Source organism: Pseudochaenichthys georgianus, chromosome 6 (assembly GCF_902827115.2).
Source record: "Pseudochaenichthys georgianus chromosome 6, fPseGeo1.2, whole genome shotgun sequence".
NCBI classification, from domain to species: domain Eukaryota; kingdom Metazoa; phylum Chordata; class Actinopteri; order Perciformes; family Channichthyidae; genus Pseudochaenichthys; species Pseudochaenichthys georgianus.
Genome location: NC_047508.1, coordinates 7,430,603 through 7,451,982, shown reverse-complemented (window position 1 = coordinate 7,451,982; position 21,380 = coordinate 7,430,603). Strand labels below are relative to the sequence as shown.

Genomic DNA, 21,380 nt, shown 5'->3' with positions numbered 1-21,380 from the left:
CTAGGGCATCCAGGGGCCTAACCATTTTGAAAAAAACAAGAAGGTTCTTTGTGAAAGGGACATCCTCTTCATCTGCTTCCTGGGCCCTAAGAAGCAGAGCAAGAATAGGAACAGTGGTGAATAAGGGGAGAGAATACAGTTGGGAGCAGACTGAACAGAGGACATAGCAATATTCATGTTAAAATGTTGGCACAATAAATATTATGGCACTTTCGTTTATATTGCATTTTAATAGATCAGTTGTCATACCATGGTTGGATGTGCAGCATTTGGATGCTCTAATCGATCCGAGAAGGGGTTCCGGATGTATGGCTTCCCTAAGGACGTAGAGCGAAGGAAGAGATGGATGGCAATGGTCAACAGACAAAACCTGTGTCTGACAGAGGACAACAACAGCAGAAAACTCTGTCATGTAAGTAATGTTCACAGAGGTGACGTGACTTGTTAACATTTTAAAGGGCATCATATTTCCAAGTGTAGAGAATTATGACTCTTCAATGACATTTGAAGTGTGCAGGGGAAACTGATCAAACCTACCTACCCACAGGTACACTTTGAAGACGACCAATATATTGGCAACAAATCAGGAGGAAATTTGAGGTTGAGGCCAGATGCTGTTCCAACAGTATTTATACATCGGCCTAAACCGAAAAGGAGAACATTCACGTCAAGGAGTATGCCTCCAGCTGTCAGGAATAATGACCACACCTATTACTGCACACCAAACATTGGTATGATATATGAAGCTAACAATGTTTCCCATGTTATATCATTCAAGGATAGACTACACTCCTAATGCAACCTTCAGATTATACAGCTTCAAAGCTACCAGGGTTCATGGATTCTCTGAAGACTCATATACCACATGTACATAATCTACAGATTTCTTCATACTGTAACATTGCCAATAGGCAAACTTAGATGAATGTCACTATAAGAGTGTAGTGTACCCTTAAATGACAATAGGTGCACATGTAAAGGCAGCATACACATATAACAGCAATTGCCTTGTTATTGTTACAGAGATATTGAGGTGGAGTTCCAAGGGAATGAAAGGGACATCACAGACAGAGAGAGTGAGACAGGTGTCAGCAGACTGCCAGGGGCCAGTATGTCAGGGGCCGACAATCAAGAGGCCACCTTACCAGAGATCAGTGTGCCAGGAACCAGTCAGTCAGGGGTCAGCTATGAAGAGGCCAGTTTGCCAGGGTCAGGTGCTCCAGGGACCAGACTGCCAAGGGCCAGTTGTGACGGGCTCACGTGGAGGATCTAATGAGGCAACTGAGAAGGGAGAGATGACTAAGAAAGAGAGAGGGCTCTGGTAAACCAGAAGAGGATTAATTCGGCATTACAAAAAAACCACAATTTGATTAATCTAAAGTTTCAAAAAATCTTCAACACAGACCAAATTAGAGCACTTGGGCAATCAAAAAAAGGTGGGATACGGTGGGGGAAAGAAACCGTGAAAAAAGCAATACAACTAAGGTTCTGTTGTGGCACTACAGGATATAAAACCCTCCAAGCCATGAATATGCCTCTGCCTGACATCAGGACCATTCAGAGGAGGATGCAGCACGTCAAACTGGAGCCAGGAGTGTTGGGGGAGGTGTTTGATATGCTGAGGCTGAAGGCAGATGGCATGAGTGAGATGGAGAAGAAATGTGTGCTCACCTTGGATGAGATATCCATCACCCCTAGCGTGGAGCTGCATCTGGGAACAGGGAGGCTGTTTGGGAACACAACACTACCTGGCCACAAAGGCCAGGCCACTCATGCCTTAGTGTTCATGCTGGCTGGTGCTACTACGCGGTGGAAACAGGTTGTGGCTTACCACTACAGTGGTAATTCTACTGACGGTGCAGTGTACCGGCCCATAATACTCACCATCGTTGAAGCAGCGGCATCTATAGGGCTTCATGTGGTTAACATCACCACTGATATGGGGAGCCCCAATAGGGCTATGTGGAAGTCCTTTGAGGTGACCTATGACAAGACGTGGATAGCACATCCTGTGAAGCCACACCAGCACCTGTACTTCATGCCTGACGTTCCACACGCGGTGAAGAATTTAAAGAGTGCCTTGGTGAATGGTCAAGTCATCACCATACCACAGGATGTGGTGGACAAAGAGAAGCTGCCGTCCAGTGTGGTGTCTGTTGGCCCCCTGAAGGATCTGGTGTCATACCAAGAGGGAATGGCCCTAAAACTGGCACCTAAGCTGTCTAGAGGCGTCCTGGGGCCTAGTCATTTTGAGAAAATGAAGGTCAGTTCAGCAATGCACGTCTTCTCCACGTCATCGAGTGCTGCCCTGAGGTACATGTTGGCGGAGGAGCACAGACCAGAGTCCTACCTTACCACTGCGTGGTTTTTGGAGACGGTGGACCACTGGTTTGACCTCATGTCGTCACGCAACACTGTTACTGCCCCAAGTCATTTCAAGATGGAGGAGTATGATAAGGCCATCAGCTTCCTCCGGGACTCCATCCATCTGTTTCGGGGCCTGAAGATCGGTCCCAAGGGCAGCTGGAAACCAGTCCAGACAGGACTGGTGATGGCCACAACAACAATCCTGGAGGTCCAGCATGACCTGTTGAGACAAGGGCACACATTTGTTCTCACAAGCCGCTTCACTCAAGACTGCCTGGAAAACACATTTTCGTCCATTCGTCTGAGGAACTCTGCCCCAACACCTGTAGAGTTCCAATATGCACTGCGCGCTGTCACCGTGGGCCAGTTCCTATCGCCAGTGCATACTGGCAGATGCGTGGAGGATGGATCAGACCACTTGGCAGACTTCCTGGACACGCAGAACATCAGCTGCAGTCCTTCTGACGTTCTGAGAGTGGAGCAGCTGCTAGACCTGACAACACCACCTGACATCACTAAAACCGAGTCCTGTGTGCTATACCACCTTGCAGGATACATCGTGAAAAGGGTCATCATCTTCTCACTTTGGGACAAATGCCAGTGTGCCCTAGTGAAAAATGTCAGTCATGGTGAAAATGAGAGAGCTGGTCTGCTGGTATTAAAATAATTTAAAAGGGGTGCACTTTACCGTCCATCAGATGAGGTTTTCACCCTTGTTCAGAACGTGGAGCAGCTGTTCCGTGTGAGGACGAGCGATTCCCTCATGGAGTCCTCAAATGCAGTGTCACAGCTGGAACAAGAAGCCATGTTGCTGGACAGCAACCTGCCCTCATGACAAGACCTGAAGAAAAAAAATCCTCTCAACATACATCAGGCTGAGGTTAAGGATTGCATCAAAGTGCATCAGGGCTGAGAGGAAGGATAAACATAAAGGGTATCTTGGCAGCAAGAGTCAGAGTAAGAAGGCAAAGAAGACCCAACAGACCTATGCACCGAAGGTCATAACATCTAGGCCACTGCCAAACACCTTACTCGTTGCCATCGATGTACTTGGCATCTCCATTCCCGGTCCTCCGTCAGCAGCCTCCAGCCTCCTCTTCCTTCAGCAGCAGCACCCTCCAGCAGCAGTACACTCCTCCAGCAGCAGCCCCCTCCTTCAGCAGCAGCAGCCTCCGCCAGCAGCAGCAGCAACAGCCATATGAGGCTGACATATGAGGCTGAATAAAAAAAGTGTTTATTTTGTTAAAAATAAACATTTTGGATGCATGACCATGTTTTAGGCTCATCCTTCATTCACTGCTGTAGAGTAGCCTATTCAGCAGGCTATTATTTGTTTAAGACTGAATAATACCTTTGAAGAACAATCATTAAACTAGTGTGTATATTACAATACAAAGGAATCTATCCTAGCATGCCATCAAGCATTAAAAAGTAGCGCTAGGCTAGTTGTGCAGTACAGATGAGTTAACACGGAACAGTACAAAAAAAAACTAAGTACAGTCAACATGTCACATAATGAAATGTTAGTATATCCCAAAATGCAATGAAATATTAAATGAAATATTTATCACAAACGCCACCTCATTTCTACTAGTGCTAGCAGTTAAGTCATGTCCAACCCAGTCTCACGGCATTTCGTGTTCACCAACACGATTTTTAATCTATTGATTCGTGTTCACCATCACGATTTGCCCCTTTTTTTCGTGTTGCACAGCACGATTTTAAAAGCAATGTATTTCTACTGCCTGCAGCACGTCTTTTTCTCCGGTCGGGTCGAGGAAGACCGGAAGCTGTGTGGTTCATAAAAACATGTTCTTACTCAATATCAAGCCACAATTATTGCTTTTATTTTAAATCGTATAATTTCGGACTTTTGTTGCCGTCTGTGAGGAAAATAAATGGGGCTCAGAGCATCAGGATACTGAAATCTGTATTTTTAAAATCTTTTTTTCCTTCTAATTTGTTATTCTTTTCAAAATAACACACTGTTATTTACTCACCAATAACACTCAATTATCCTTGCTTTTATTTATTGGTTTAATTCCATAATCTCGGGCTTTTTTGGCGTCCGTCAGGAACTGAATTTCAAAATAAAAATAACCGGAAACAGACGTAGGCATTTCGAGCGATTACCCAAGATCCTCAGCTATGGTTTAAGCTCGCTGATTGGATGTTTTAGCCGCAATGTATGCTGGGATTTGGTGTTTATATGATATGAAATCCAGAAAACATTTTAAAAGAATAAAATAATACTTAATTCCAAGAGTTCTTGCTTTTTTCTTTGAAAGTCATCACATAACGGCATTGTAATACACGGTTCGGTTCTTTATTTATAGAGCCCTGATGAGAAGACCTTTGGAAAAACTGAGAAAATGCCGCCGAAACTGAATACTTGACGTGGATCATAAATATATTCAAAAAATTAAACAACATCTTCAATTTCTCTTCACACAATACGTCTCCTTGCAGTATCAACACTAATTCGGCTGACTTTTACATTTGATCTAATTCACAGATAGGTTATATTTACACCATAACGGTGCACAGCTGATAGAAAAGGACTGTAGTTTTTAAAGATATTACTGATTTTCTTTGAATGTAAGAATGTAAATACTGAGTTTGAAATAGTATAGCAATATGCTGTAAAATTATGTGAAAGCATGAATAAAACGTCCTACACTAATAATACAAAGTTATTATGGCTGTGTGTACCTTGTGTGCACCGCCTAGTGGTTAAAGCACGTTATTGAATTATTGTTTTTATGTGTTATAATATAAATGTAAACTTTGCAGTAGCACCTGTCCACAGTGACAGGACACCCAACTACTGTACTATAAAGCTGCAAAAATTCTATTTTTTATGTTCAGCACTCAGGCAGCAGCAATATCTTTATTTTAGTTACTGTATGTTTTGTTACCAGAGAGACTTGAGTTTAAATCAAGCACTTTGTTTAAAGCCACAGTAGTTGGCTGTCAAATTCATTTTAGTTACTCTATGTTTTTGCTACAAGAAACTGAGGCTGCGGCCACACGAGGACGAATTCGGTCGTTTGCGTTACTGTTTAGTGTCATATAGACCGTTCGGCCACACGAGGACGACCGAATACGGCACTAAACGACTGAGGAAACGATAACGGGTCCCAAGGTGGATAGAAAGGCATACGCAACTCTCTGGGGGGTCAAACGGCTCCGTGTGTACGCCCTATCCGAACATTTTCAGAACACTGATAGTGATTGCGCAATAGCCCCGCCTCTCCCCACCTCTTCTGCTCACCTCCGCTTACCCCGTGCCATTGCTGAAGTGTTTCGCCACCAACAACAACAACAATGGCAGATCGCAGAGTTGCTATTGTGCTCCGGACGCTATTGACCATGCTACAGTTGTTTGTGCAACATCTACAGCAATAATGATGAGGCAATAGCCCCGCCTCTCCCCACCTCTGCTGCTCACCCCCGTGTCAAAGTAAACTGCACCCTGAATTCAGATTATTTATCTTTCTCTCGATATGGACCTAAATGCGAGTGAAGTCTAATCTGACAGGACAGAGACAGGCAGCTCTGCTCACCTGCAGCTCCTCCCGCTGCAGCAAAACACACACTTCAAGTCAGATCATCACCCTTAGCTATTTTAATTACCTCTCAAACTCCCTAAACTAGTTATAAATATGTTTATTTTTACTGTCGGCCGGGTCACTCATTACTGGATCAGCTGCTGCATGAGACAGACACTGGCGCTGTCCGAAGAGAGGGAGGAAAAAGAGAGGCTCCGTGTATTTTATTATTATTATAATATATAGAGTCGTTATTCATTTGTTTTAAAGCTCAATAACTAACAAAGAAGACCTTTGACCGGCACTTTTATAATTTTGTCCGGAAGATTTAAACTTTAATACACGTTGACTGGCGAAAAACTCTGCCCGGTTCCCTCGGCCCCCACCGCGGAGAATAAACAGAAGGGCAACCATGACAACCATGCTTCTTCGCTGCTTTTGTGGAGGAAGTTACAGCGCCACGTATAGGCTCGGCATATGTACTGCAGCTTCTCCAGCGGTTGGAGCTAAACGGAGCGGTCTCGTGTGGGCAGACACTATCCGGATAACTATTGCGTGTGGACGGAAGCTTGTTTGCGATTGCGTTTGCGTTAATCCTATGCGTTTAGCCGTTTTCGTCCTCGTGTGGCCCCAGCCTTAAGCGTGTGCGTGTCTGAGATCATTGAGATTGTTGCGGATGTAAGCGTGATACGCTTGGGATGACGAGCGGCCAAGTGCCTAGATGGTTGGATAAGAGATGCCCGGTCTAGCTGCTGTGGACGCTGCGCCAATGCGGAAGGAATGGCTCGAATAATATTCTGAGCATATCCCCAAAGTAAGCAACACGTTGTGGAAGTGTTTCTGGAACCAGAAACGTGTGGCCGTTTTCCCTGTTTCGGTGAGAAAGAGTGGGTGTTGAGGCGTTGCGTATGCATCGTACCTTGCGCTGAGGTATTTGGTTAGTGGCTCGTATGGCTGGGATACGAGTTCAGGCGGAAGATGTGGATGGGGAAAGAAATTCCCAGCTGATCCGTTTTATTCCGGAGTGTGAATATGAGAGTCGTTTGCCGTGGAGGGCTAACCGCTGCCGTTTCGTGCATCTGTCTGCCTGTAAGAGGAGAGTGATGTGCTGTACTTTCTCTGAGGATAGATGTGAAGCTGACAAATTGAGCGGCCCAGACCAAGCAAGGAGGCAGAGGCAGCACGTCCCAAATATAACCCGGTGTGGGCATTTATTACAGCATGAACACAATACACACAGCCTCAATCCTGCTGCTGTTCACGTGGGCACAGCCTGCGGCCACCGGGATCTCACACACACTACCAGCCTCAAAACAGACAGGGCAACAGACCCTAAATACACTCACTAATCAGCAATTCAACACAGGTGGGGGGGGAGGAGACAACACCAGGTGCACACACTCAACAGCCACAGACATGGGGGAAGGGGAACACTTTTAACATGAAACCAGGAAACAGAGACAGACAATAATTGTCAAGAGAGGGATGCGCGTGCTGCAAAGATGTGGCAGTAACGCTCGGAGTCCGGAGCACCCCGGTATGTTCCTTGGTTGAACGGCTTGATGCGGCCGGCGGCTTGGCTAGCGAAGTTTATTTTATTATTTGTATTATTTTTCCTGAGAGAGAGACCCGATCGTCTACTCGCGGCGAGGGTCAGAGAGAGAGAGACCGGAGCATCTGCTCACTGCGAGGGTCAGAGAGAGAGAGACCGGAGCGTCTGCTCACTGCAAGGTTCAGAGAGAGAGAGACCGGAGCGTCTGCTCGCTGCGAGGGTCAGAGAGAGAGAGACCGGAGTGTCTGCTCACTGCAAAATTCAGAGAGAGAGAGACCAGAGCATCTGCTCACTGCGAGGGTCGGAGAGAGACCGGAGCGTCTGCTCACTGCGAGGGTCAGAGACCGGAGTATCTGCTCACTACGAGGGTCAGAGAGAGAGAGAGACCGGAACGTCTACTCGCTGCGAGGGTCAGAGAGAGAGAGACCAGAGCATCTGGTCACTGCGAGGGTCAGAGAGAGAGAGACCGGAGCGTCGGCTCACTGCGAGGATCAAAGAGAGAGACCGGAGCGTCTTCGCACTGCGAGGGTCAGAGAGAGAGACCGGAGCGTCTTCTCACTGCGAGGGTCAGAGAGAGAGAGACCGGAGCGTCTACTCGCTGCGAGGGTCAGAGAGAGAGAGACCGGAGCGTCTACTCGCTGCGAGGGTCAGAGAGAGAGAGACCGGAGCGTCTGCTCACTGCGAGGGTCAGAGAGAGAGAGACCGGAGCGTCTACTCGCTGCGAGGGTCAGAGAGAGAGACCGGAGCGCCTGCTCACTGCGAGGGTCAGAGAGAGAGAGACCGGAGCGTCTACTCGCTGCGAGGGTCAGAGAGAGAGACCGGAGCGTCTGCTCACTGCGAGGGTCAGAGAGAGAGAGACCGGAGCGTCTGCTCACTGCGAGGGTCAGAGAGAGAGAGACCGGAGCGTCTACTCGCTGCGAGGGTCAGAGAGAGAGACCGGAGCGTCTGCTCGCTGCGAGGGTCAGAGAGAGAGAGACCGGAGCGTCTACTCGCTGCGAGGGTCAGAGAGAGAGACCGGAGCGTCTGCTCACTGCGAGGGTCAGAGAGAGAGAGACCGGAGCGTCTGCTCACTGCGAGGGTCAGAGAGAGAGACCGGAGCGTCTGCTCGCTGCGAGGGTCAGAGAGAGAGAGACCGGAGCGTCTGCTCACTGCGAGGGTCGAGAGAGAGAGACCGGAGCGCCTGCTCACTGCGAGGGTCAGAGAGGGAGACCGGAGCGCCTGCTCACTGCGAGGGTCAGAGAGGGAGACCGGAGCGCCTGCTCACTGCGAGGGTCAGAGAGGGAGACCGGAGCGCCTGCTCACTGCGAGGGTCAGAGAGGGAGAGACCGGAGCGTCTGCTCACTGCGAGGGTCAGAGAGAGGGAGACCGGAGCGTCTGCTCACTGGGTGAGGCGCTGTTGCTACGGGGTTAGCTGCTAGAGGAGGAAGGTAAGCAGAAGCTGGGTTGCTGTGGACTGCTGAAGGTAGGAAAGAAGAAGAAGAAGGGATGGAGGGATGAAGGGATGTATGTGCAAGGGGATTTTCGTGAAGCCTGTGAGCAGGCACAGAGGGCAATACGACCTGGCCCCCACCAGGGGGTGCTGGTGAGTCGGGCTGTCTCCGAGGAGGAGGACGGAGGCCTGTGACGTCACGACCCATGGTGCGCGCGCTCGGTGGTTGGCTCTGGAGCAGGAAGAGCTGTGTGTGTCGTTGTTCTTGCCGTTGTGCTGCTGTAGGCTTTGTAGAGGTTGAACAGTCTAGCCTTGTTGTCATTTCGGTGAAAGTGGATGCCGTTTTCTTTCAGGAAACGTTGGCGTTGAATGACTGTCCACCTCCTGAGTTTGGGCTCCGTTTCGGAGCGCGGCTCCGTCCGAGAGGCATGTCGAGTGCGCCGCTGCGAGTGGCCGGGGGCTGCTAATGAGGCAGGCTGCCGTTGGTGGGGAGATTGGAGCTGGCTGTGCCTGTTGTGGCCCCGGTTGTTTGCCCTCGCTGGCGGAGTAGACGAAGCCTGGGACCTGTCTGGAGTTGGAGGTGTCTCGTTGGGGGAGCTTGAGTGGGAGCGGTGGCGGCTGGTGTGTGGGACATTGATTGCCGCGCGCACGCGGCTCCGTTCGGATGCTTGGCTTAGATCCAACTGCTGAAACGTGTAGCCGATGTCGAAGAGATCTTCGATCAGCAGTTCGGGATCCATGGTAAGTTGAATGTTCTCGTGGTAGCGTTTAGCTTGTTTGAACCGTGACGACGCGCGGCGTGAATCACGGTCAGGCTGTCAGTCCTTGAAAGGATGGAGACAAGCAGTGGCTGGAAGTTTTGCCAGATATAAATAGGGGTGGCCATGGTTCGAGGCGGAGTTTTAGGCGTGGCCATGCTCCTGAACCTATGTTAACAATTTAACCTCATGTATTTAAATTTGAGAGCATACTTTATTGATTTCTTTCCCTCAAACCCTGTCCTCGCACTCAAATAGTGCTGCTTGCTTCTGCTCAAACTGTACGCTTGCACTCAGATATATTGCTGCTTACAGATTTCCTGTGTTACACCATTTTTAATCATGGTGAGCTTGTGTTTTTGCAGGTTGCACAAACTCCAGCCTGTCAGGACATGGAGTCCACAGTTTCCCTAACAGGAAAAGGACCGGAGCTAGCTTCCGTTCCTGGGCGCATTGTGCGAGGCCCCCTTCGCTGCTCTCTCTCTCTCTCCCCCATCCGTTCCTCTCTCTCCCCACCATTCGTTCCTCTCTCCCCCCCCCCCTTTGCTGCTCTCTCTCTCCCCTCCGGTACACAGCACCATAACGTAGTGTGGAGTTGCATTAGGTAACGCGAGACACGGCTGATTCTTGCGCATTAGTTTCTGTTATGAATCAGTATCAACAGTCCTGCCAGTAACGTTACTATATTATCAATACTACTTTAGTTATAGCAGGGTTGTCAACTTTGGGTACCTGGCTGAAGTGAGATTTTGATATCATGGGTTTAATGACACATGTTGGAGCTAATTTGCTTTGGGTTGTGCACAGGGTTTGTCTAGGTGTGTGTGTGAACGCGTCATTATCTAATCTGCGCACCTGGGAGCACGGGAGGTAATTAACCTATATATGTGGGCACAGGTGATCAGCTGGGATGAGAGGATAGAGAGGAAGCCACACGTCTTTCAACCGTGTTGACCCTGATTGTTTGTGTCTGAGCGTGTGCGTGATAGTTATGTTTTAACCAAGATTTTAGAAAGGCCTACGGATAGGAGTCGTAAAAGAACATTTTAACCTTGGAGAAATAAATAAAGCATTACAAATTACGTCATGGTAGACCTCATCCTTCACCACAACACGCTTTGGGAACTCTGACTGCTAACCTCCATGAGTGGCCTTTTTTGATGAGCGATCGCCGCTATCACACATATGCGCACTAAATGACTTCTATCATGTCAGCAGCGGGACCTTAGCATATATATAGGATATGTACAAATACACAATGTTGGACACAGACTATAAAGGGCACAACGTTTCATTCACTAATGAAAGTCAAATACATGTTTTTTTCCACTGTTTTATTGTGTGCATAGACCTGTCGCGATAAGCAATTAATTGACTAATCGTACGTTAAATAAAAATGAACTTGATAACTTTTTTGACCTCGATAAATTGCCATTTACATGAGGATGTGACTAGCAGTTTGAAAGGGTGTACTTGAATTATTATTATATATTATCATTATGTCAGTGGTCTAAAATGGTCATACAACGGTGCCGACAATATTATCGTTTATCGCAATAATTTCCAGGAAAATGAATCCAACAAAATGTATTATCGTGAGAGGCCTACACATGAAACACACACACAAACACATCTACAGACTTACTCCAAACTGCCAAATATATTAATTAACACACTCTCACTCTCATACACTCTTTGACTCTATTTTGGCCTAGTAGAACAATAAGCATCAGACTTTCACTTTTTATCATTTCTACTGGATCTTAGATCTGCGCATGCGCAATACGGGTCGGGGATTGACCAACCGGCTCCCACTGCTCTGCTGTCTGTTAACGTTGTTAAGGGTGGTGGGGGCGGGGAGGGAGCGGATCGGCAGCTTGAGCAGCTGTCAACTCAACATTGTAAATAACCAACCAAAAACGATAGCCGATTCATCTTGTTTTTGGCGTGAGAATAGTTTGGGCAGCGTGAGATTGAAAGCATGTGTCACACGCCAGATGCGTGAGAGTTGGCAACCCTGAGTTATAGCCTGATATATGATAGCTACCTTTACAATTGTCAGGATTCTCATGTTTTGTCACGTTTGTAGTTTTGTATGTCTGGTTATGGGTATCCTTGTATATTGTCTGGTCCTTTTCCCTGTGTTTTTCCTCCCGTTGTTAGTTCCCTGGTGTGTCTAGTTGTCTGATTGTTTTCACCTGTCACTCCTTGTGTCATGACTAGTTCGTCGGTGAGTGTTCTGTTTTGTCTTTGTTTATATCCCTAGCCCTAGCCTTGAAATAAAGGAGTTTTTTCAGTTTATATCTGCATTTGGGTCCTGCTTCCAACATACACCGTAACATTACGAACCGACCCAAAGATGGACCCAGCGGATTCAGCTTTTTTGATGCCACAGGCGGCTGCTAAGAGAAGGAGGCGCAAAGCCAAGCTCGCAGCCATGCCTCAATGCTCCAGTACCGGCCCACGCAGCTTTGCGTCCATACTGGATTACCTGGCTTACACAGCCAGGGTCCAGGCTTCCGCTCCGGACCTTACAGCCAGGTTTCCGGCCCCAGCTGCCTCAATCCCCTCTCCAGTTCCCTCTCCAGTTCCCTCCTCTAGTCCCTCCTCTAGTCCCTCCTCTAGTCCCTTCTCTAGTCCCTCCTTTAGTCCCTGCTCTAGTCCCTCCTTTAGTCCCTCCTTTAGTCCCTCCTCTCGTCCCTCTTCTCGTCCCTCCTTTAGTTCCCCTCGCGAGTCCCCTCTCGAGTTCCCTTCTCTAGTCCCTCCTCTAGTCCCCTCTCTAGTTCCCCTCTCGAGTCTCCTCTCGAGTCTCCTCTCGAGTCCCCTCTCGAGTCCCCTCTCGAGTTCCCCCTTGGTTCCCCTCTCGAGTCTCCTCTCGAGTCTCCTATCGAGTCCCTTCTCGAGTCCCCTCTCGAGTTCCCCCTTGGTTCCCCTCTCGAGTCTCCTCTCGAGTCTCCTCTCGGGTCCCTACTCCGGGTCCTGTCCCGTTGGGGGCTCCGTCGACTACTCCTCTGCCGGAGGTCCTGCCAATCGTATGTCTGTCCCGTTGGAGGCCCCGCCGACTACTCTCCTGCCGGGGGTCCTGCCAACCCTTTGTCCTGTCCCGTTGGAGGTCCCGCTGTCTACTCTCCTGCCGGGGGTCCTGCCAGCTCCATGTCCTGTCCTGTTGGAGGTCCCGCCGTCTACTCTCCTGCCGGGGGGCCTGCCAGCTCCTTCTCCTTTCTCGTTGGAGGTCCCGCCTTCCACTCCCCTGCCGGGGGTCCTACCAACCCTAGGTCCGGTCTCGTTGGAGGTCCCGCCGTCTACTCCCCTGCCGGGGGTCCTGCCAACCCTATGTCCTGTCCCGTTGGAGGTCCCGCAGACTACTCTTCTGCCGGGGGTCCTGCCAACCCTGTGTCCTGTGTCGTTGGAGGTCCCGCCGTCTACTCCCCTGCCGGGGGTCCTGCCAACCCTATATCCCGTGCCGTTGGAGGTTCTACCGGGGGCCCTGCCAGCCCCATGTCCATCACCTGTCTCGCCGGGGTTCCTGCCAACTCCTGGTCCACTTCCGTGGGGGATCCTGCCGAAGCCTGTCCGACCGGCTCCGGTTTCTGTCCGGCCGACACCGTTCCTGCCCGGTCTCCGGAGCTGTCCCATCAGCGCTTTCCTGCCCGGCCTGCGGTTCCTGCCCGGCCTCCGGAGCTGTCCGGTCTTCGCCCTCGAGCCCGGCCCTCTGAGAGCCGGAGTCTTCACCCTCGAGCCCGGCCCCCTGAGAGCCACGGCCTTCACCCTCGATCCTGGGCCCCTGAGAGTCACGGCCTTCGCCCTCGAGCCCGGCCCCCTGACTTTCCCGGCCGCGGTGGCCTTCGCCCCTCCATAACCCCCACCTTGGACTCTGTCTTGCCCCCGGGCCGTCCGCCCGAGACCCGTTCCTGGTCCTCTGCCTTGCCCCCGGGCCGTCCGCCCGAATCCCCCTTTTTGGACTCTGCCTTACCCCCGGGCCGTCCGCCCGAGACCCCTTCCTGGTCCTCTGCCTTTCCCCCGGGCCGTCCGCCCGAGACCCCTTCCTGGTCCTCTGCCGTGCCCCTGGGCGGTCAGTTCAGTCCCGTCCTCCAGACCCCCTCCACCCACCCTGGTGGCCCTAGTTTTGCGTCCCTCCTCCGGACCCCCTCCACCCACCCTGCTTGAGGTTTTGGACTTTTGTGGTTTTTTTTTTTTAGGGACGTCTGGAATCCGTCCCTTGAGGGGGGGGGTTCTGTCAGGATTCTCATGTTTTGTCACGTTTGTAGTTTTGTATGTCTGGTTATGGGTATTTTCCTCCTTGTATATTGTCTGGTCCTTTTCCCTGTGTTTTTCCTCCCGTCGTTAGTTCCCTGGTGTGTCTAGTTGTCTGATTGTTTTCACCTGTCACTCCTTGTGTCATGACTAGTTCGTCGGTGAGTGTTCTGTTTTGTCTTTGTTTATATCCCTAGCCCTAGCCTTGAAATAAAGGAGTTTTTTCAGTTTATATCTGCATTTGGGTCCTGCTTCCAACATACACCGTAACAACAATGTTGTGATGTTCATACTTGCCAATATTGAGACCTCAGAAATCGGGAGGATTTCAAAACCACGGAGGGGGGGGGGGGTGGATCGCCGGAGCTGTATTAGATTAACATGAAGTAACATGCTTATTGTAGTTGTAAGTGAAGTGCACTGCCTTGCGTCCTGTAGCACCATCCTTGATGGAGCATGTGTGTGGGCTGGACCTGTATTTTACAGGAAAGGAGTGAGCAGAGGGTCGAGTTGTCGATTCTTGTTCTGTTTTCTGTGACTATCTTACTCACCCTCTCAGAATTTCAGTTGCGTGCGCTATTAAAGAGACATGCTACCATGGAAACCAAACTATGGTGTAGCTGTATTAAAGTCCGAGTAGAAACAGTACTGAGTAAATCTGATTTTGTCAGAAATTGGGAGAAATATGACCCCGGGAGGAAACCGGGAGAGGGCAATGACATCGGGAGTCTCCCGCGAAAATCGGGAGGGTTGCCAAGTATGGATGTGACCGACGTTAGGTAACATTAAATGTAGCTAACGCCGGTCACTCACCAAGACAGCTGCCCTGTTCTCCACTGGTTCTCCTCACACACCACAGCTCCATTTCTCTCCGATGGCCATTGGCGGTTCTAGGGGGGGGGGGCAGGGGGGCCAGTGCCACCCTAACACTGACCTCTGACCCCCCTGTGGCCATACTTGCCAACCATGAGACCTCAGAAATCGGGAGCATTTCAAAACCACCGCGGGGGGGGGGGGTGCTAATGGGTCGCCGGAGCTGTATTAGCTTAACATGCTTATTGTAGTTGTAAGTGCACTGTCTTGATGGAGCATATATGTGGGCTGGACCTGCGTTATACAGGAAAGGAGTGAGCAGGGGGGAGTTTTGTCGATTCTTGTTCTGTTTTCTGTGACTTATCTTCCTCACCTCAGACTTTCAGTTGTGCGCGCTACTAAAGAGACGCGCTACCATGGAAACCAAACAATGGTGTAGATGTATTAAAGTCCGAGTGGAAACAGTCCTGAGTAAATCTGATTTTGTCAGAAATGCGGGAGAAATATGACCCCGGGAGGAAACCGGGAGAGGGCAATGAAATCGGGAGTCTCCCGCAAAAATCGGAAGGGTTGGCAAGTATGCCTGTGGCCCCCCTAAAAATGAAAAGTGAAAAAAATGAAAACTGTATGATTTATTACACGATTTATTGAATGACGGAATAGGCGGAACTAACGTTATTCGTCATTATAGTCGGACCCATTAGAGCGGTGCACTCAGGACCCATTAGAGCGGTGCACTCACTTTCACTGTCCGGCTGAAGCGCGCGAACAACAAACACTTTTCATCTCGGATCATCAGAGGCTGTCGCATCCAAGAAAGACTGATTGAAACCTACGTTTCGAGAGACTACCACGATAATTGAAGGTGAGTTAAACTATTGTATCCGTGTAATTGTAGATGTAAAGTAGAGATGTAACTGTTCATTGCCTTTATTTTTATATAAATATGATATGGTGTTAGTGCACAAATTGTACTATAACTTAAGCTCAAGCTAACAGTAATAACTATAAGATATATCTGAAATAAATAAGTGGACTGAAACAAATACCAATAACTGTATTGCATTGTTTTCTCATGCGCAATTACTTCATACTGTCTAGTTCTCTTTTTCGTCCTGCATTTATTGTGCCCCCCTCAGAAAATAACTGGCCCCCCAGTGGCCCCCCCAGTCAAATTGGTCTAGAACCGCCACTGCCGATGGCTGCTCCTGGTCTCTTGGACGCCTAGCAGGCTCATAATTATATGGTTGTGGTCCGTCATATGCATTCGAATATATATTTTCAACCTCTTCTGTGTCAAAACTATCATTGTGATCCATGTTTATTAATACGTGAGATATGATCAAATCTAGTGTATACATCATTTTCCTACACATTTATTCACTGGTGTCTCTAACCTGCAAGTTGCTCTTTAAGGGAACATTGGTAAAAACTAGCATCGACCGATAGGGACCAATAATTTACGGAAGGCTTACCGTTTTCTAGCCTTCTGAGTGACAGAAGCCCTGCCGATAACACAGGCACAAGGGAAACAGAGAAAGGTACAAAGGATGCAAGAGGAAAGAAAAACCTTGGGAAGTAAATGTAAGTGCAGCTGTGGACTTTCTGTCTGTGGACAGAATTTGGCAACTTACTAGCAACTAGCAAGATTCGTGCAAAAATCTTTCCAGATGTGTACTTGAGACCATACGCAGGTTCAGTTTTAAGGTATGGTGAGAGCAAGGGCACTGGAGGTAAGGGGACAGGATGTTGGGAAGGGGCCATTGGCCCCCCACTTTAGACGCCTAGCAAAAACTTGGCATCACAGCTGGTGTGATTCCATGGCAAGATGTCTCTAGTATCATTGGATTATTATAACTAAGCTCACATCTCATCAGAGCTCATTCAAAATATTCAAGTACGCGGACAACAACTCTATTATCGTTCTCATCAACAAAATGGGACCCATACCAACATGAGATAGGTGTTCTTGAATCTGCATACGATCTATCTTTTCTCTTTGTGCCTGTGTTACGGGCGGGCTCCTATCAATCCACGTGTGGAGTGTATTGAAAGCTAGAGATGGCTAAGCCTTTCTTAAATGATTGGTCCCTATAATGGGCCATTCTACCGAATTTGACCAAAGTCAGGTTGGAAATGTTTTGAAATTGTGTATGTTTTTTTCCCAAAACTTTGTCCATATATATTTTGTACCATATCTAAATTACACATATCTAGTAAAAGAACCGTACATGTTTACATCGTATTTTCAGACTGTATTGGAATGTTCTTCCTGGTCACTACTGAAACATAGTAGCCTACATACACTAGTAAAATAAGTGTTATATTAACCTGTTAAGATTGTTTTACCTTCCTTTCTCAAAATAGTATTTTAACAAATATTTCTTGAGGGTTTTCACAATTAAATTAATAAAAGTGCATTTTTAATCAAAGTTCAATTTATACAATTCATAAAAATCATAATGCAAACTTTCTTTGTAAAATGCATAATACTGATCATATTGATTCCAGTGTTATAAAACATGTGTTATGTATTTTGGAAAGTTACTTGTAACAGTAGCTGTAATATAAGTAAATGTAGTCAATTCAAAAGTTAAACATTTCCCCCTTGTGTTTTGAAGTACAGTTGAATCAATTGGCAGTACACCATTGCACTTATGGGTATCTCACAGAGATTATTACAATTGTACTCAAGGACAGAAACTGAGTAAATATGCTTGGTTAGATTTCATTACTGCTTTTTGCGAACATCTTTTCCTTGACCTCTCCCTCTATACTCAGTCAAAGGGACTTAAGGAAAAGATGACGGATTAAGGGGATGGTCAATATCACAGTTAAACTTGGGCTATTATATCAGTCGAATGTCACATAATGGAACTTTAAATGAGGCTCGCTAACATGAATGCTCCATCGATGACAGGGGAATGTGAGTTTGATGACAAATGAACTGTTATTTTCTATTCATAAACCTGGTGATGGATACTCTAAACATATCAGTGTTTGACAGGAACAGTGGATTATTAGGAAAGGTTATGTTGACTGTTCTGGGTTACACTTACACACGCGCACGCACGCACGCACGCACGCACGCACGCACGCACGCACGCACGCACGCACGCACGCACGCACGCACACACACACACACACACACACACACACACACACACACACACACACACACACACACACACACACACACACACACACACACACACACACACACACACACACACACACACAGCTTTACATGCCTAAAGAATACACACAGCAGGCACCAGGCACACATTGCACAAACTAAAGTTACCATTCCTTTGTTAAACCTCACAGACACTGTGGCCAGCATAACATTTCTGTGAGTCATCCTCTGACTCCTGAGGCTGACACTGTATCAGTTTATAATTCCACTGGAAGAATCACAATCATCAGGTTGAGATCACGTTATTTATATTTCGGGGAAATGGGTTTTGTGACAGTTGCCCCATTTAAGAGTACAATAAAACAAAAATACAAAATAAAATAAATACGATATAAATGGTCTATACAAATCTCATAACAATAAGTACAAATGTACACATGATCTAAGAAACAGAAAAATCTGTGTGGAGAATGGATGAAGGTTCAAGGTTCAAGGCTTTTATTGGTCATACGTATATAGCTGTTACCAATCTGGGAGTTAAAATGGATCCTCACCTGAACTTTGAGGCCCACATCAAACAAATATGCAAGTCCTCCTTCTACCACCTGAGAAATATTGCGAAACTCCTCCCCACACTCAGTCTGCCACGCTGGACTACTGTAACGCACTTCTCATTGGGATTCCTAGCAAGAACATCCAGAATCTGCAATACATCCAGAACAGCGCTGCTAGGATCCTGATGAGAGTACGGAAGTATGAACACATCACACCCATCCTCAAATCACTGCACTGGCTCCCGGTCTCACTCAGGATTGACTACAAAATCCCCCTCTTCACTCATCAGTGCATAGTGAAATGCTCCGTCCTACATCAAGGAATTGCTCACCCCACAAACCTCCACGAGGAACCTACGTTCAGAAAAGGCAAACCTCCTCCTTCCACCAAGGACAACACTGAAAACCATGGGAGACCGAGCCTTCTGCTCCGCTGCTCCGAGACTGTGGAATGCCCTCCCAAACCAGCTGAGGACACCACAGACTGTGGATGTTTCAAAAAAGGCCTAAAAACCCATCTTTTTTAGAATAGCCTTTAACTAGATTTTTAAAACCCCCACATTATGCCATGCTGGCATGAATTTCACTGCTTTTATTCTGTTGTTTTAATTGTTTTTTGTTGTTTTGTTTCACCTTTTTTTATTTTGTAGCACTTTGAGTTTTGTTTACGCAAATAAAAAGTGCGCTTATAAATAAAATGTAGTATTATTATTATTATTATTATTATTATAGCTACAAAAAAAATACATAATACAATTGTGCAATCCCTTTGCTAGAACAATAAGTTATAATATGTTGCCACTTTGCAATCTGTGCAAAAAAATGAAAAGAAAGAAAATGCTGATATTTTGCAAAAAAGTGTGTCTTGTCACAGCATTAGTGGCTGCAATGAGCCTGTTGGGCACTGCACATTTCTTCAAAACGGGGTTGCAGGCTCAGTGGCGGCGCCAGAGATTTCTTTTGGGGGTGCTGTGGGGTAGCTTGACGTTTCATAGAGGGTGCTCAAATATGTAGGGTTTCCCATTGATGTACCAGTCGCTACAGTGGAATTTTCTACTGCAACACTCCCCACGCAAATACACAATGTACCCGCGACTGTTACAATGAAGGCTCGACAATCAGCTCACGGCATATAGGTGTACGCAGGGGTCAAGTGCTATTATTATAGGTGGGGAGTGGACCTAACATACAGTAGGGGGGTCCGGGGGCATGCTCCCCTGGGAAGATTTGTTTTAAATATTGAAGTTAAAAGCATCAATCTGGTGCACTTTGAGAGCAAAATGAAGAGATCAATGGATACATCTCTCAACACCCATTTGAAACAGAACTGTGAACAGATTTTCTTTTTCTTTATGGATATTTTACAAATCACTCCCCCTTTAAACTGTATTCTTTTTTTACTGTCATATAGTATTTCATACCTGTTTTTATTTCCTTATTTTTTTATAACTATAATGAGCATATAAACGTGTGCCTCGGAAATAATTGTTTACATTAATCATGACCAACACGTTTGAGACCCACTGAGATAACTTAGACTAAAGTTATGTCACGATTCTTATGTTATGTCACATTTTTTGTTTTGTATGTCTAGGTTTGGGTTTATTTTGCTGTTCTGTTCTCCCTGTTTCATGTTTTCCTCCTTGTTTATTGTCTGGTCATTCTCCCTGTGTTTGCCTTCCTGTCGTTAGTTTCCCTGGAGTGTCTAATTGTCTGATTGTGTTCACCTGTTGCCCTTGTGTTTCTCCCTCCTTTACCCAGCTGTTTCTTGTTCCTTGATTACCCCTCCCTGTATTTAGTCTTGTCTCTTCCTGTGTTCCCCTGTCGGTTCATTGTTTGTTTGTCCTCCCTTCACGTCACGTTTAATGTTTTTCTCCCCGGTCTTCCTCCATGTTTTTCACGGTCAGTTTTTGTGTTATTGTTTTCCTGTGCTACCGTTTTGATTCATGCCATGTTTTGTTTTCAGTTTTTAAATAAAGCTTGCTTTTTGTTTCTAAACCTTTTTCCGTTTTTGTAGTCTGCATTTGGGTCCTACGTTTTTCCGCGATCTTACAGAGATCACAACAAGTTAACTATCTAAACACTCGGAGAGTCCTTTAGTTCCCTGAGCCTCTCAGTCTGACAGGAGAGGACTCTCCTCCACCTTGTTGTTGAAAAAGCTACTTATATCCGTTAACGTAGCTTGCTAGCACCAGAAGCTAACAACAACGATCTCACACACACACACACACACACACACACACACACACACACACCACACACACACACACACACACACACACACACACACACACACACACACACACACACACACACACACACACACACACACACACACACACACACACACACACACACACACACACACACACACACACACACACACACAGCCGAGCTTCAATGAAACAGAGACCCAGACGTACTTGTACTGTATCATAATCAGTGTTGTAGTCAAGTCACCAATTCACGAGTCCAAGTCACCCTCGAGTCACCACTCTTCGAGTCCGAGTCCAAGTCCGAGTCACCAAGGGAGAGTCGTAGTCGAGTCCGAGTCCAAGTCCGAGTCACCCAAGGAGTGTCCAAGTCGAGTCCGAGTCCGAGTCATCATTACCTGTGTTCGAGTCCGAGTCCAATTCCGAGTCACTTAAGAAGAGTCCAAGTCAAGTCCGAGTCACAAGTCTTCATGTATTAATCTTCGTGGATATATGTTTTGAAATGTAGCTGCTCCTCTACATTGCTATTATCCTGTCTATTGAACTGCTGTGAAGCGAGTTTGGCTACAATTATTGTAATAGGTGCTATACAAATATAAAGCTTATTTCTAATATTAATATTATTATTATATATAAATAAACTATATTTAAAATGAGTTACCTTTTAGAGAAGTGATTATATTTGTATGCCAATATTTTCCTATGGTAAAGTTTTCGTTTTGCACTTTTATTTTGATAGTAATAAGATTGGGA

At 47.1% G+C, this 21,380-nt stretch overlaps 2 long non-coding RNA genes across 3 annotated transcripts; both read right to left on the bottom strand.

Moving 5' to 3' along the window:
- Positions 1 to 254: 254 nt before the first annotated feature.
- Positions 255 to 1,290, bottom strand: LOC139433958 (uncharacterized). 2 transcript variants are annotated; one of them, XR_011643352.1, is made up of 3 exons: positions 1,146 to 1,290; positions 538 to 641; positions 255 to 376 (listed from the first exon to the last, which is right to left on the bottom strand). It is a non-coding gene; the product is annotated as an uncharacterized lncRNA (long non-coding RNA). The 2 variants fall into 2 exon arrangements; XR_011643351.1 differs by having other exon boundaries at positions 542 to 641.
- A 1,712-nt stretch (positions 1,291 to 3,002) lies between these two features.
- Positions 3,003 to 18,584, bottom strand: LOC139433959 (uncharacterized). Its single transcript, XR_011643353.1, has 3 exons — positions 18,415 to 18,584; positions 3,400 to 3,584; positions 3,003 to 3,208 (listed from the first exon to the last, which is right to left on the bottom strand). It is a non-coding gene; the product is annotated as an uncharacterized lncRNA (long non-coding RNA).
- Positions 18,585 to 21,380: the final 2,796 nt, after the last annotated feature.